This window comes from Thamnophis elegans, chromosome 12, assembly GCF_009769535.1.
Source record: "Thamnophis elegans isolate rThaEle1 chromosome 12, rThaEle1.pri, whole genome shotgun sequence".
Classification (NCBI taxonomy): Eukaryota; Metazoa; Chordata; class Lepidosauria; order Squamata; family Colubridae; genus Thamnophis; species Thamnophis elegans.
In genome coordinates, this window is record NC_045552.1 from 7572863 (window position 1) to 7587542 (window position 14680).

General features: G+C 41.8%; 1 long non-coding RNA gene across 1 annotated transcript; it reads right to left on the reverse strand.

The window, feature by feature from the left end:
* Positions 1-3252: 3252 nt before the first annotated feature.
* Positions 3253-4584, reverse strand: LOC116515999. The gene is made up of 2 exons (XR_004256298.1): positions 3848-4584; positions 3253-3636 (listed from the first exon to the last, which is right to left on the reverse strand). It is a non-coding gene; the product is annotated as an uncharacterized LOC116515999 (long non-coding RNA).
* Positions 4585-14680: the final 10096 nt, after the last annotated feature.

A 14680-nucleotide genomic window follows, 5' to 3' on the forward strand; every position in this document is an offset into this window, starting at 1 on the left:
TACAGTTGTTACCTGTAGTAGGGATTCTTATTCTGGATTCCCAAAACCTACTGAGGGTCTGTGAACAGGTCTCTGGAGGTTTGTGAACCTGAATTAGAAAAAGATTACAACTTTATTTTTATTAACATCTAACTGAAATTTAGCTTTTCATTCAATAAAACATGTAAGCAAGTAATTTGTGGTCTCTAGACTCCAGAAATCTTTGTTAATTTCAATAAATCTCACCACCTAAAATTATTAGACTTAAAACCCCAACCCAAACCAGAACACATTTATTTAGTTTCAATAAAGTACCTTTTTCCGTTGAAAGCGTGTAATGGATAGAGTCAACAATTTGCATTTCAAAGGTTCTTTTGTACCTAATATCCATATAATCCATTAATATTTTGATGACTGCGTTTGAGCATAATTGGTTTCCTTTGTAATATAATCTATGTGTTTTTTAAAATAATAATAATAATAATTACGCATTGAAACGTGCTTTTCTTAGAAGGGGTCTATAGCTTTCCCCAGACTTTTGTCTGGCACAAAAATTTAAGGTTCTTGAAAAATAGTCCGGTTCTATGAGTTTATCCTAGAAATCCTACTTGACTTGAGGGTAACATGCCTCACGTACATCAAGTCCTTGTTGAGCCAATCTTGCAGAAAAGAAGGCAAGTTCACGAAGGAATTGAGATATGCTGTTAACCATGCGAGGTTCGCTTGAAGCATCTGATGCAGAAAAAGGTGAATTTCGTCAAAGCACATAAGAACTATGCATCTGGGTTCTGTTTAAGCCAATAGTTCTCAACCTGTGGGTCGGGATCCCTTTGGGGGGTCGAACAACCCTTTCCCAGGGGTCGCCTAAGACCATCGGAAAACACATATTTTTGATGCTCTTAGGAACCGAGACACCAATTTTATGGTTGGGGGGTCACCACAACATGAGGAACTGTATTAAAGGGTCGCGGCATTGGGAAGGTTGAGAACCACTGGTTTAAGCCTATGTGATCCTATAATCACTGAGACCCCAAAGCAGGTAATTCTTGACTTACGACAGTCCATTTAGTGACTGGAAGTTACAATGGCGCTGAAAAACAGGATCATTTTTCAAAGTTATGACCGTTGAAGCACTCCCAAGGTCACATGATCAAAATTCAGATGATTGGTTCATGTTTGAGACTGTTGCATTGTCCCCGGGGTCATGTGATCAGCTTTTGCAATCACATGATCAGCTTTTGCAATCACATGATCAGCTTTTGCAATCACATGATCAGCTTTTGCAATCACATGATCAGCTTTTGCAATCACATGATGGGGAAGTCAGATTTACTTAACAACCCTGCTACTAACGGAACAATTGCAACAATTCGCTTAACAGCAGTGGCAAGGAAAGGCATAAAACGGGGCAAAACTCACCTAACTAATGTTTCACTTACCAACATAAATGTTGGGCTCAATTGTGGTCGTTAAGTCGAGGACTACCTGTATCTCCCAAATCACCCAATTTGCTACTGGCTTAGGTTCTCAGATCTCTCAAGAGCCCAGCGGTGTCGACTCTTCTTATTTCCAGTTGGAAAAATAGCGACTCCAGCTATGTTCCACACACCACTTAAAAGATAAAATTAAGGCAACACGCACTGCACAAGGATTGTAGTTGTGGGTTTTCGGGTACAAATTAACCACTTCTGATCAAAAGATAGAGTTTTCACGAGATCCCAGATATTAAGCAGAGTGTTGAAACAGATCACCTGCTCTATGTTTATTCTACTTTAGGAGAGCAAAAGACATCTACTTGTTTGAAGCATGTAGCAGGATAACATGGGAATTTTCATGCATAGGCACCTCATAAGGATTGCAAAAAGGAAAGAAGTGATCTAGTGATGGGAAGAAATGATCTTGTACTAAAGATTCTTCCTTTTACTGCTTTTCATAAAGCAGTAAAGCTTTATGCCGAGGTGGCGCAGTGGTTAGAGTGCAGCACTGCAGGCCACTTCAGCTGACTGCTAGCTGCAGTTCGGCGGTTCAAATCTCACCGGCTCAAAGGTTGACTCAGCCTTCCATCCTTCCGAGGTGGGTAAAATGAGGACCCAGATTGTGGCTGTTCCGGCAGGCCTGGGGCTGTTGAATTATCCAGCCCCATCTTAAGTTATGAATGTTGTTGAATTTTTTATTTGTTTTTTATTTTTATATTCCCCCCCCTTCCCTTTTTATTTATAAGCCACCCTGAGTCTTCCGAGAGTGGGCAGCATACAAACTAACTAACTATCTAACTATCTATCTAACTAACTAACTAAATAAATAAATAAATAAATAAATAAATAAATAAATAAATATGCTGACTCTGTAAACTGCTTAGAGAGGGCTGAAAGCCCTATGAAGCGGTATATAAGTCTAACTGCTACTGCTATAAATAAATGAACCCAGTGGAGATCTCATTCTCTAACTTGAATGGTGACCAGTTCCAGAAACCCAACTTTGTGAATTTTCCTTTTTTTTTTTCCTTCTCTTGTTATTCTTTTGCCTACCTGGGCCAGTGAAGTCATGGAGAAATAAACCAGAAAAGCCCACGCATTACTCATAAACATTGATAATATCATAAAAGTAATCCCAAGTTAATGTTAAGCCACAGGTGGGCAACTATAGCCGCTTTACGATCTGAGGACTTCAACTCCCAGAATTCCTGAGCTCAAGGATTCTGGGAGTTGAAGTCTATCGGTTCTAAAGGGGCTGTATTTGCCCAACCCTATGTTAAGCTGCCATAGTTCATGAGCTTCATAGGCAAGGCAACCAGGATGGAGGTAGAACTGTTAAGGATACTTCAACGTAAAACTCCTGCTTGCAAACACTACCTTCTATTACCTGTTTGCATTGTGAAGATACAAGAGTGTTTTTGTGTTTCAGTGTCTAAGGAGCTGCCACAAAGAAGAAGGGGGGGGGGGACAGCCTATTCTCCAAAGCACCTGAAGGCAGGACAGGAAGCAAGGGATGGAAACTAATCAAGGAGAGAAGGCAACCTAGAATTTAGGGGCAATTTCCTGACAGTGAGAACCATTAACCAGTGGAACAGCTTGCCCCCAGAAACCATGGGTGCTCCAACACTGGAAGTTTTTAAGAAGAGGTTAGACAATCATTTGTGTGAACTGCTATAGGGTTTCTTGCTTGAGTGGTGGGTTGGACTAGAAGACCTCCGGGGCCCCTTCCAAGTCTGCTATTCTGTTGTTAAGAAGCTGAATATTTAGGTGTAGGCTACATATTTGCCCTTCAAGTTTCTTCATTCCTTCTTTTTTAATTGGGTGTGAGATCATGGTGTCAAACTTCACTGTGCACATTTAAAAAAAAAAAAGAATGGGAACATTTTAAAAAATAATAATTGCACTTTAACGCATTGGAGATAAAATTGTCCTTCAAATGTTGCAGGACTGTGGATGTTTCAGATTTTGGGGATGGGGGCTTTAAGTTCTTGGCATTGTTCTTCTCCAATGAGCTGCGTAAATGCCAACTCTCTGTCCATCCTCAGGACACTTAGCTCTTCTTCGGTGCAAGCATCTAATTATATTCAGGCATTGCAACAAGTACAACAGGATATTGGAGTCACGATACAAGTATCCCTCCGTCTTATGACCATTCATTTAACAATCATTCAAAGTTGCGATGCTGCTGGAAAAAAAAAAGGACTTACACCCAGTCCTCGTGCTTACGACCGTCTTAGCATCCCCCACCATCATATGATAAAAATTAAGACCCTTGGAAATTGGCATTATATTTAGGACAGCTGCAGTATCCCGGGTGACAAGTGGAATCAACGAACTGACTTAATAACCGCAGGAAAAACACAAAAAAAGGCGTAAAATTGGGTACAACTCACTTAATGACCACATCACTTAGTGGCAGAACTTCCGGTCCCAATTGTAGCTGTAAGACGAGGACTACCTGGAGAGGGAGAGGGGAAAAAAATGTCTTGCTTACCGTACTGACCTCTCCATTATTTCAACCGTTTCAAAACCAGCCCACTCTGAACTCCCCTCCCACAAAAAACGTAAAAGCAAATCCTTAATTTTCTCAAATGCTGTTTGTGCGAAGGGAAAAGAAGAAGTTGTATGTGCTTGTTTCTTTGCCCTGTTTTGTTTTAATTTTCAATAAAATTTAAGCAGGTTTTGTGAAAGTTCAGAATATTCACATACCTTGTGTTGAAAGGTTGAATTAGTAGGGAACCCCAATATCCCAGATCAGATTGAACAGTTAGAGGAATGGAACCCTCCCTTTCAGGATAGTTATTTCCATACTTCTGCAACAAAATTATCAGGATTTGGACTCAATTAAAAAATGGCTTCACTTTTTAAAAACACGGGAGCAAAAAGGCCCTTTTACCGCCCAATGAACAGATTGTGATGAACATGACTCTGAGCCCCTCTCTTTACAACCTCAACGGCTAACACCCTGTTTTTATCGTAAAATGAAACATAGAATTTTCTCAGTCCGTGAATATTAAGATCACCATATCAATGTATCTTCAATGCATAAGATATACATTTAGGAGCCAAAAATGTTCCTATTTCTCCCTCATCTTCCTGTATAGAACTTAAGGAGAAATTTCCTGACAGTTAGAACAATTAATAGCAATAGCAATAGCAGTAGACTTATATACCGCTTCATAGGCCTTTCAGGCCTCTCTAAGCGGTTTACAGAGAGTCAGCATATTGCCCCCAACAATCTGGGTCCTCATTTTACCCACCTCGGAAGGATGGAAGGCTGAGTCAACCCTGAGCTGGTGAGATTTGAACCGCTGACCTGCTGATCTAGCAGTAGCCTGCAGTGCTGCATTTAACCACTGCGCCACCTTGGCTCTTAATCCGTGGAACAACTTGCCTCCAGAAGTTGTGAATGCCCCAACACTGGATGTTTTTAAGAAGATGTTAGATAGCCATTTGTCTGATGTGGTGTAAGATTCCCTGCCTAAGCAGGGGGTTGGACTGGAAGACCTCCAAGGTCCCTTTCAACTCTGTTATTCTTTTCTATTCTATTCTATTCTATTCTAATTCTATTCATAAGGAAATGCTAATAAGGAAATATTTCTTCAAACAAGCTTACATTTTAGTGTACAGCCATTGAAAAACAGGAAGCATACCTGTCTCTCGGACTATTTCTAAGTTTCCATTATAGGTAAAACCCAAACTAACAGTTTAAACAATGCAGTGGCTTCCTTCCCATAAAACCTTTCAGCCAGAAGCCCAAATAAAATCACCTTAAGAGCACGTCCAATGTCTGAACCTGGACTGTTTGCCCATCTATCCCAGTGCTTTCTCGACCTAGGGAGATTTCAGATGCGTGGACTTCAACTCCCAGAATTCCCAAGGCCAGCCATGACCAAGGTTGAGAAACACTGATCTAATCTACAGTAATACTTTCAAGTTCCCTTCTTAGGGAAAATGTGTTCTCTGGGATCCAAGGTGGAAAGTTTTCCCCAGCACTTCAACATCATCTTGGTTAGCTCTCTTATGTTCTGCAAGCAAAGGGAAATGCATTCTCATTCAGCTGGGACCACTCCCTTGCTGGAACCTGAGAGATCATTGTGGTTTGCTTTAAAGATTTATATAAATCAATCCAGAAAGAATTGCTTTGCTTTTAGATCTGTAGTGTAAAAAGACAGGGCTATTTTAAAGAAAGCAGGAAGAGCTGGCGCTGGTCGAAGGCTTGAAGCTCTTCTCTCAAATCCCTTCCTAAGTCTCCACCGTCCTAAAGCAAAGTCAAATAGAATTCTATGCATCTGCAAGTTGTTATGCTTTTTTTTCAAAAATGGGGTTGAAAATTAACGTTAACATCTCTGAGAACTTCAAAGCAAGTAAAAATCACAAAGATGGCAACGTGAGATCTTCGCCTCCTCACTTCGTGGAGTCCAGACATTCCACATCCTTGACCTTTATCAGCATTTGCCTCTGTCAAACACGCAAACACACCAGCCCGGCTTGCTGCTTTCGTCCCAGGCAATATCTGGATTGGAATAAAACCAATTTCCATCTCCAAATTAACTGGATTTTTAAAACACCAAGACAAGGATCGCATCCTAGGATCGGGCATCTTTTTGTCCCACGAACAGGAAGGTTTCCTGTTGGCTGGCATCCATATATGGGCGATCTGCTTCACATTTCAGGTGGAGCTTCTAGCCCAGTTTCAAAAAAAAAAAAAAAAAAAAAAAGAAGAAAGCACCATTTTGGTCACCTGTCCTTATGCAGTTGGAATAGAGCTGGAAGGGACCTTGGAGGTCTTCTAGTCCAACCAGCCACTCAAGCAGGAGACCTTATCCAATTTGAAAGAAGTGGGCGTCCAGTTTCTTCTTAAAAACCTCCCACAATTTCTGGAAGCACCGGTTAAACTCAAATCCTGCAACTGTTCTACGTATGTTTTTGTCCACAGGCCTTTCATCCTCCTAGTTGCTCCTCTCTGCACTTCCCCCCCCCCCCCAAAATGCAAAGAATCTGCAGAATCTACCTTCAGTTTTTAGATAGGACTGTTCTTACTTAAAATCCAGACTCCCCCATTAAAGCCACTGATGGAGGACCCCAGCCAGCAGGGAATTGGAGGGAGCCTATCGCAGTGGGAAGGGTGGAAATGCAAGTAGGCAAGGCCACGAGGGATACTCTTTTTATCAAATGGGGCACCACCAGATCCAGCCAAGGAAACGAAGAGAAGTGCAGAGCAGTAGATCTATATAATAGATAGACGCGGAGGAGAGCCTTTTCAGTAGTAGCTCCGACCCTTTGGAACGATCTCCCCGTGGAGATTCGTACCCTCACCACCCTCCAGACCTTCCGCACAGCCCTCAGAATCTGGCTATCCCGTCAGGCCTGGGGTTAAGACTGTAACCCGCCCGAATGGTATGAATGTTGTGTTTTAATTATGTATTGTCTTATATGTTAAAAGTTTGTCTTCCTCCCCCCCCTTTTAAGTTGTGAGCCGCCCTGAGTCCCCCCAGGGAAAAGGGCGGCATATAAATAAACTTATCTATCTATCTATCTATCTATCTATCTATCTATCTATCTATCTATCTATCTATCTATCTATCTATCTATCTATCTATCTATCTATAATAGGCTTTTTAAAGTTGGGTGTTAAAGAGTGGGAGGTCCTCTTTCATCATATAAGGAACAAGAAAGATTTTATTTTCCAATGCTGACCTCTAACTTATTCCTCATACAAACTGAATAAATAATACAAATTATATTATGAATATAAATGTGATAATTAATAATAATAATAATAATGAGAAGGAGGAGGAGGAGGAGGAAGGAGGAGAAAGAAGAAGGAAAAGGGGAAGGAAAAGGAGAAGAAAGCAGAGCAGCATATATGCCTAGGCAGGGGGTTGGACTAGAAGACCTCCAAGGTCCCTTCCAACTCTGCTATTGTACTGTATATATCAAACACAGGGAAGGGAGTTTAAGTTCTCATTCATGGAATTTTTTTTCCTATTGCATTGCTTCATTTTTAGATTGTATTACAGACAGTCCTCAACTTACAACAGTTCATTCCAGTTCAAATGGCACTGGAAAATTGTGACTGATAACCATTTTTCACTGTTATGGCCTTTGCAGCCTCCCCACGGTCATGTGATCAAAATTCAGGTGCTTAGCAACTGGTTCCTATATATGACCGTCGCTACTTGTAATGGACTCTTTTAGCCCCCTAAAAAAACATTACAGGGGGCAAGCTCTCTGCCCCCTAATTTTGTTCCAGGGAATGATGCCCTACAAAAAGTTATGACATACAGTGTCCTGTTAAGATGCTGCAAATTCATGTCCGTCCATCCGTCCCCCCTGCCATAAATTAATGTGGGTACTTTTTGGGGGGGGCATTCACAAGGAAGGATCAGGAACAGGAACTCAAAAGGGAGGCTTGGTGCAAATTTAGCGTGTTAGGGCTATCTTTTCATTAGCGCCAGGCTGACGAGCCCTGATGGAAAGAACAACAAGAGAGGAATAGGAGAACTAGTTTGAGAGAACAGGAGGTTTCTGAAAGGCTGGGGAGCACAGGTCACAGGCGGGGTGGGGGGGTGGGGAGCTCAAAAGCCCCCCCATCCCCTCTCCAAGGGCTGCCCCAGCCAGTGACGAAGCCTGGGGAGGGGGCCAAGGGAGAGAAAGTCTTCTGCAAGTGATCAATTCACACATCCGGCAGGAAGGGGGGGGGGGAGAGAAGCAGCAGGGGGGGGGGCAGTGGAAAAGGACAGAAAGAGGGGAAACCTGTGGGGCAGGGGAGACCCTTTTGCAAATGAACAGCTCAGACCTCTGCTAAAGGTGACTGCCTCTTCTGAAGTAGAAGGGGGGGGCGGGGAAACGAGGCGGAAAGGAGGAGGAAAAAGAAAGGGGAGGAGAGGAATGAGACAGAACAAAAAGGAAGACAAAAGAAGCCCCCCCCACACTCTTCAGACTGGCCGACCACACCGTACAGGACCTGTTCAATGGAGCTTGGCTTCTAGTAGAAAAGCAGACCCCCTCCCCATCCTTGGCCCGGACCCATTAGTTCAAGGAATGTCTTGTCCCTTGCAAGTTTCTGTTTACGCAGAGAGGCCTCGCGTTTTCCTAGGTTGGAACTAGCCAAGGAAAGCCACGGGGCCTTCTTAGTGGTGGGGCCTGTTCCCTGGCAACACGTCTCTTTCAAATACAGGTAGTCCTCGACTTCCGACAGTTCGTTTAGTGACCGTTGCAACGGCACTCAAAAAAAAAAAAAAGTGACTCGGGACCATTTTTACACCCTGCAGTTATTCCCCCATGATCAAAATTCAAAAATCAGCTTGGCACCGACTTGTATTTAGGACGGTCACAATGTCCCAGGGTCATGTAGTCCCCCGTTTGTAACCTTCTGACATGCAATGTCAATTTGAGAAGCCGGATTCACTTAACAACGGAGTTACCAATTTAACAACTGTGGCGAGAAAGGTGGCAAAATGGCGTTAAATGCACTTAACGAATGTTTCGCTTAGCAATAGCAGAAATGTTGGGCTCAGTTGTGGTCTTAAGCCGAGGAATACCTGCACAGGTAAGCTCTTTCTCCACTTTCCCTTCTAGAACGGGCTGAGGAAATGCCTGGATAGTAAGGCGTCTTATGAGGTGACACCAACAGCCAGTTATGGCTGAAGTTCTACTCTCAGATGTGAAGCTGGCTTGTAGCTTTGAGTTAAGACTAGCAGTAACAGCATCAACTACTATTAACAGTAATTGTTATAGTTCTTTTTTCTTGCAATTCTTATATGAACCCCAGAAAAGCCTATAAATTAATAATCTGAACTCTAAGGCAATGAGGGAAATAGTAATAAAGATGATAGATCGATAGAGGATAGATAGATAGATAGATAGATAGATAGATAGATAGATAGATAATGATATAGGTAGACAGAGATAGATAGATAGATAGATAGATAGATAGATAGATAGATAGATAGATAGATAGATAGATAGATGATATAGGTAGATAGAGATAGATATAAATAGGTGATAGAGAGATGATAGATAGATAGATATAAATAGGTGATAGAGAGATGATAGATAGATGATAGATAAATGATATAGGTAGACAGAGATAGATAGATAGATAGATAGATAGATAGATAGATAGATAGATAGATAGATAGATAGATAATGATATAGGTAGACAGAGATAGATAGATAGATAGATAGATAGATAGATAGATAGATAGATAGATAATGATATAGGTAGACAGAGATAGATGATAGATAGATAGATAGATAGATAGATAGATAGATAGATAGATAGATAGATAGATAGATAGATAGATAGATAATATAGGTAGATAGAGATAGATATAAATAGGTGATAGAGAGATGATAGATAGATAGATATAAATAGGTGATAGAGAGATGATAGATAGATGATAGATAAATGATATAGGTAGACAGAGATAGATAGATAGATAGATAGATAGATAGATAGATAGATAGATAGATAGATAGATGGATGATATAGGTAGACAGAGATAGATAGATAGATAGATAGATAGATAGATAGATAGATAGATAGATAGATAGATAGATAGATAGATAGATAGATGGATGATATAGGTAGACAGAGATAGATGATATAAATAGGTGATAGAGAGGTGATAGATAGATATAAATAGGTGATAGATAGATGATAGATAGATGATAGATAGATGATATAGGTAGACAGAGATAGATAGATAGATAGATAGATAGATAGATAGATAGATAGATAGATAGATAGATAGAGATAAATAGGTGATAGACAGACAGACAGATAGGTGATATAGGTAGAGAAGCTAAATAGCTAGAGATAAATAGGTGATGAATAGGTGATAGACATAGATAGATACAATAGATAGATAGATAGATAGATAGATAGATAGATAGATAGATAGATAGATAGATAGATAGGTAGATAGATATGCAGACAGACACAGGGGGCCACCTTTGCCTCTTGCACCAGTTCCCACACAACTAGCAATTTATCTGAAATAATAAAGGAAGAAAATATAACAACTGCTAGCAATGAGTGACAAGGCATTTTCCCTCTGGATTTATTAATTTTATTTGTACCTCGCCTTTATTACTTTTTTTACAAATAACTCAAGGCAACGAACACAACCAATGCACTTTCCTCCTCCTCCTATTTTCTTCACAACAACATCCCGGTAAGGTGGGTTGAGCTGAGACAGAATGACTGGCCCAAAGTCACCCAAGTGGGCTTTCACGGCTGAGACGGGACTTGAACTCACGGACGTCCTGCCTCCTAGCCCCTGGTGCCTTAATCACTAGAGCAGAGGGGGCTTTCGTTAATACCCACTAATTGAGCTGATTTGTAAGATACCTCAGAAGCACCCAACTTTCTCCTGCTAAGCTGCTGGTTTCAGTCTGTTGTGTTACAAAGAAGGGGGATTCTGCGCTTTCTAATGGAACAGCAGCAGAAAGATTTCTTTCCAACCCTGGGAAGAAATAATAGAACTAAACAAAATAAATAAAAATAAAGCTACAGCATTAAGCCTTCTTGTAGGATTACTTCAGGAGGAGTGTGTCTTTCCACCTGTGTCTTTGTTCGAGAACAAAAGTACATCACAGCTTTTTTTTCCTCCCTGCTGCTGAAATCACACCTGTGTAAATCATTTCGCTTTCCCATCTACCCAGAAAATACTGCAGAGAGAGGCCTTTGGCCTCTACACAAGTAGTCCTCAACTTATGACCAGAACTGAGCCCAAGATTTCCATCGCTAAGCAAGTTAGGTGAATTTTGCCCCATTTACAACTTTTCTTGCCACATTTCACCAATTTCGTTGTATATATAATGTACAATGACAATAAAGGCTATATACTACGTAAGTGAATCACTGCAGTTGTTAAATTAGCGACACTAATTGTTAAGTGAATCTGGCTTCCCCAGTGACTTTGCTTGTGGCAAAAGCAGATCGCATGACCTGGGGCCACTGCAACCGACGTAAATATGAGTCAGTTGCCAAGCATCTGAATTTTCATTAGGTGACCATGGGGAAATGCTACAACGGTCGTTAAGTGTGGAAAAACAGCCACAAGTCACTTTTTTCAGCGCTGTTGTAACTTTGAACGGCCACTAAATGGATTGTGGTAAGTCAAGGACTACCTGGATTATATATACCTTCACATTCCTTGATATTTGCGAGAGTTGAACTAAGTTATGACTGGTTCTCCTTCCAGTTTAAAAAGTCCCAACTTTTTAGGGGTAAGCTATTTTAAACTTCATGTCTCATCCCTCTTTTTTCCTGCCCTACCTTTTCTCTCCCTTCTTTGAGGGCTTAACGGACAACCCTTTTAAATCAAGGCAGCTGCTGCTTATTGTCAGTTGATGGTTTCTACATGACATCCCAACATTTGTTAAGAGTAAAAATAGGTACACTTAAAAAACACACACACACACACATGTGCTTTATATTTGGGAGAAGAGAGAGGCAGGAACTAGGAATGGCTTCTGGGGCCCAAGGAGGCAAAAGAAACTTTGCTAGACTTGCTGGTTTCTCTTGCAATTTAAAAGCAAACAAAAGTTTTGCTTTTGAATGATTGCCTCCGTGTTATGCTTAGCCGGTCCCCAAAGCAATCTGATTTAGCCAATTTTGAAGGCCACGAACAGAAACGCACAACTGGTCAGAAGTAAACCCAGCAGCATAAATCTGACACCTCCCCGCTCCCCTACGCCTTTGAAAAATAAATACGAATTCCATTGTTATCTGCAGCAGTAAGAAAATAGGAAGCGGCTGAAAAGGATATTTTCTTGTTTTTTTATGAATTCACCAGGCCCTGGATAGTCCCCCTTCTAAGGAAAATAGTTGATTTGGGGACTTTTAGCCTTTTCAAAAAAGATGGTGGAAAAATCTGAACTTTTCTTGAGTGCTTTAAGACACAAAAGGATCGGAAAGGGATTGTGTGTTTGTGTTTGTGTGCTTGTGTTTGTGTGTATCTTCACTGGCTGTGTATGTTAAGGCAGTAGTTGATTTGGGGACTTTTAGCCTTTCCAAAAAAGATGGTAGAAACATCTGAACTTTTCTTGAGTGCTTTAAGACCCAAAAGGATCGGAAAGGGATTGGGTGTGTGTGTTTGTGTGCTTGTGTTTGTGTGTATCTTCACTGGCTGTGTATGTTAAGGCAGTAGTTGATTTGGGGACTTTTAGCCTTTTCAAAAAAGATGGTGGAAACATCTGAACTTTTCTTGAGTGCTTTAAGACACAAAAGGATCGGAAAGGAATTGTGTGTTTGTGTTTGTGTGTGTGTGTGTATCTTCACTGTATGTTGTGTATGTTAAGGGCTCCAGAGAACTGGAAGCCGAGATAATGCAGGGACTAAGATCCAGATCTTTAGTTCGTCAATACGGATAGTTAAGGCAACACTGATGGGACGGGAGCGGAAGAAGAGATCTTGTATTTGTGGGATCCACTAAATAAATCCCTAGAGCGCTTTTAGCAAAGTTGATGAATGAGAACTAAAAGAGGAGTAAAGAGGGGAGGGGGGGGAGAGTGAGGGCTGGGCCTGGAAGGGTTAAGGGGGAGCTGAAGCCTGTGTTAGGCCTTGTTGCCATGGCGGCAGACTGTCTCATTGGCACTCCCTGACCCCTGAAGGGGGATCTTGGGGAGAGGGGGGGGGGTGAAGGCTGAGACGCAGACACTCCAGGCGGAGTTGGGGCAAAGTCCCTTGAGAATCAGTCTAGCACCTGATACTACAAACAGTAAAGCCACAGCCCTCCACCGTGTGTGTGTGTGTGTGTGTGTGTGTGTGTGTGTGTGTGAGAGAGAGAGAGAGAGAGAGAGAGAGAGAGAGAGAGAGAGAGAGAGAGAGAGAGATGATAGATAGATAGATTAATACAGTGTTTCTCAACCTTGGCAACTTGAAGATGTCCGGACTTCAACTCCCAGAATTCCCCAGCCAGCAAATGCTGGCTGGGGAATTCTAGGAGTTGAAGTCCGGACATCTTCAAGTTGCCAAGGTTGAGAAACACTGCTTTAAGATGTGTGGACTTCAGCTTCCAGAATTCCCCAGCTGGCAATGCTGACTGAGGAATCCTGGGAGTTGAAGTCCGCGCACCTTCCAGCAGCCCAGGTTGAGAAACACTGTATTAACATATATGTGTTGCATGCATGATAGCTGGCTGGGAAACAGCCACATGCAGCCAGCAAAGGCTTCAGAGCCAGGTGGCAAACTCACGCAGTGATTTGCAGGGTTATATATGCATGCTACCCGCTGATGCAGACAAAGGGTAAAAATGCACACATCGCCGGTTGAGGGATGCCCAGCCACAGATGAAGGACAATGAATTACAGGTTAAAAAAATAAAATAAAAATAAAATAAATCCATGTGCCAAATGTAGGGAGAAGTGGCCGGTGGGCTGCCATGCGCACACATGGCCCCAGGCTGCAAAAGCACCGGGCCCACACAGGGGTGATCCTGGCTCTTGAACTCCCACACCTCTAGGGGCAAATGGTACGTACATTCCCATGTTCAATGGTACATGAAAGACTTGGCCAAGTAAAAGAGGCAAAAATGAGGCCAAATGAGGTGGGAACAAAGATAATTGAGCCTAGAGCAGGACAGGGTATAGCAATGTGGCAAGGAATCCCAAACACTTCCATATTTATTGCAAATTACAAGACAGAAATTCTGGCATCTCCTCTGTATTCAAATATAAATCATCCACAGATTAAAATCCACCTGGTTAATTCCTGCCCACATCTGCCTTTGGCTGGCCTTTTTTCATTCGACCCACGTTAGCCATTTTCTTACACTCAAACTGGACAGGAGACCAATGGGTTTGGTTACTGAATTGACTGTTGTTTCCGATTTCCACTCTTTTAAATTTGGAAAGGCCGCCCAGAATCCAATGGGGTTTTGGGTGGTAGATAATAAATTGCGTAAGAAATGAATCCAATGTCACCAGAGGCAAAACAAAAAGGCCCGCCCTACCATTTTGCTTCTTGACACTCAACTGTGCGATAAATTGTGCATGGGAAGTTCACACGATTGTAGCAGTCGCATAGCATTTTCCCAATCCACACACTTATTCTAAGCCATGCTTGGTTTAGTCATGGTTTGCAGAATATGCCACGATTCACCTGTGTTCACACAACATGCTAAGCTCTAAATCTTGGTTTCCAAACCATTACTATGCTCAGTGAAAGCCAAACCAAAGAATCTTTGGTACTCTCTGAGCTTGTTTTCCCC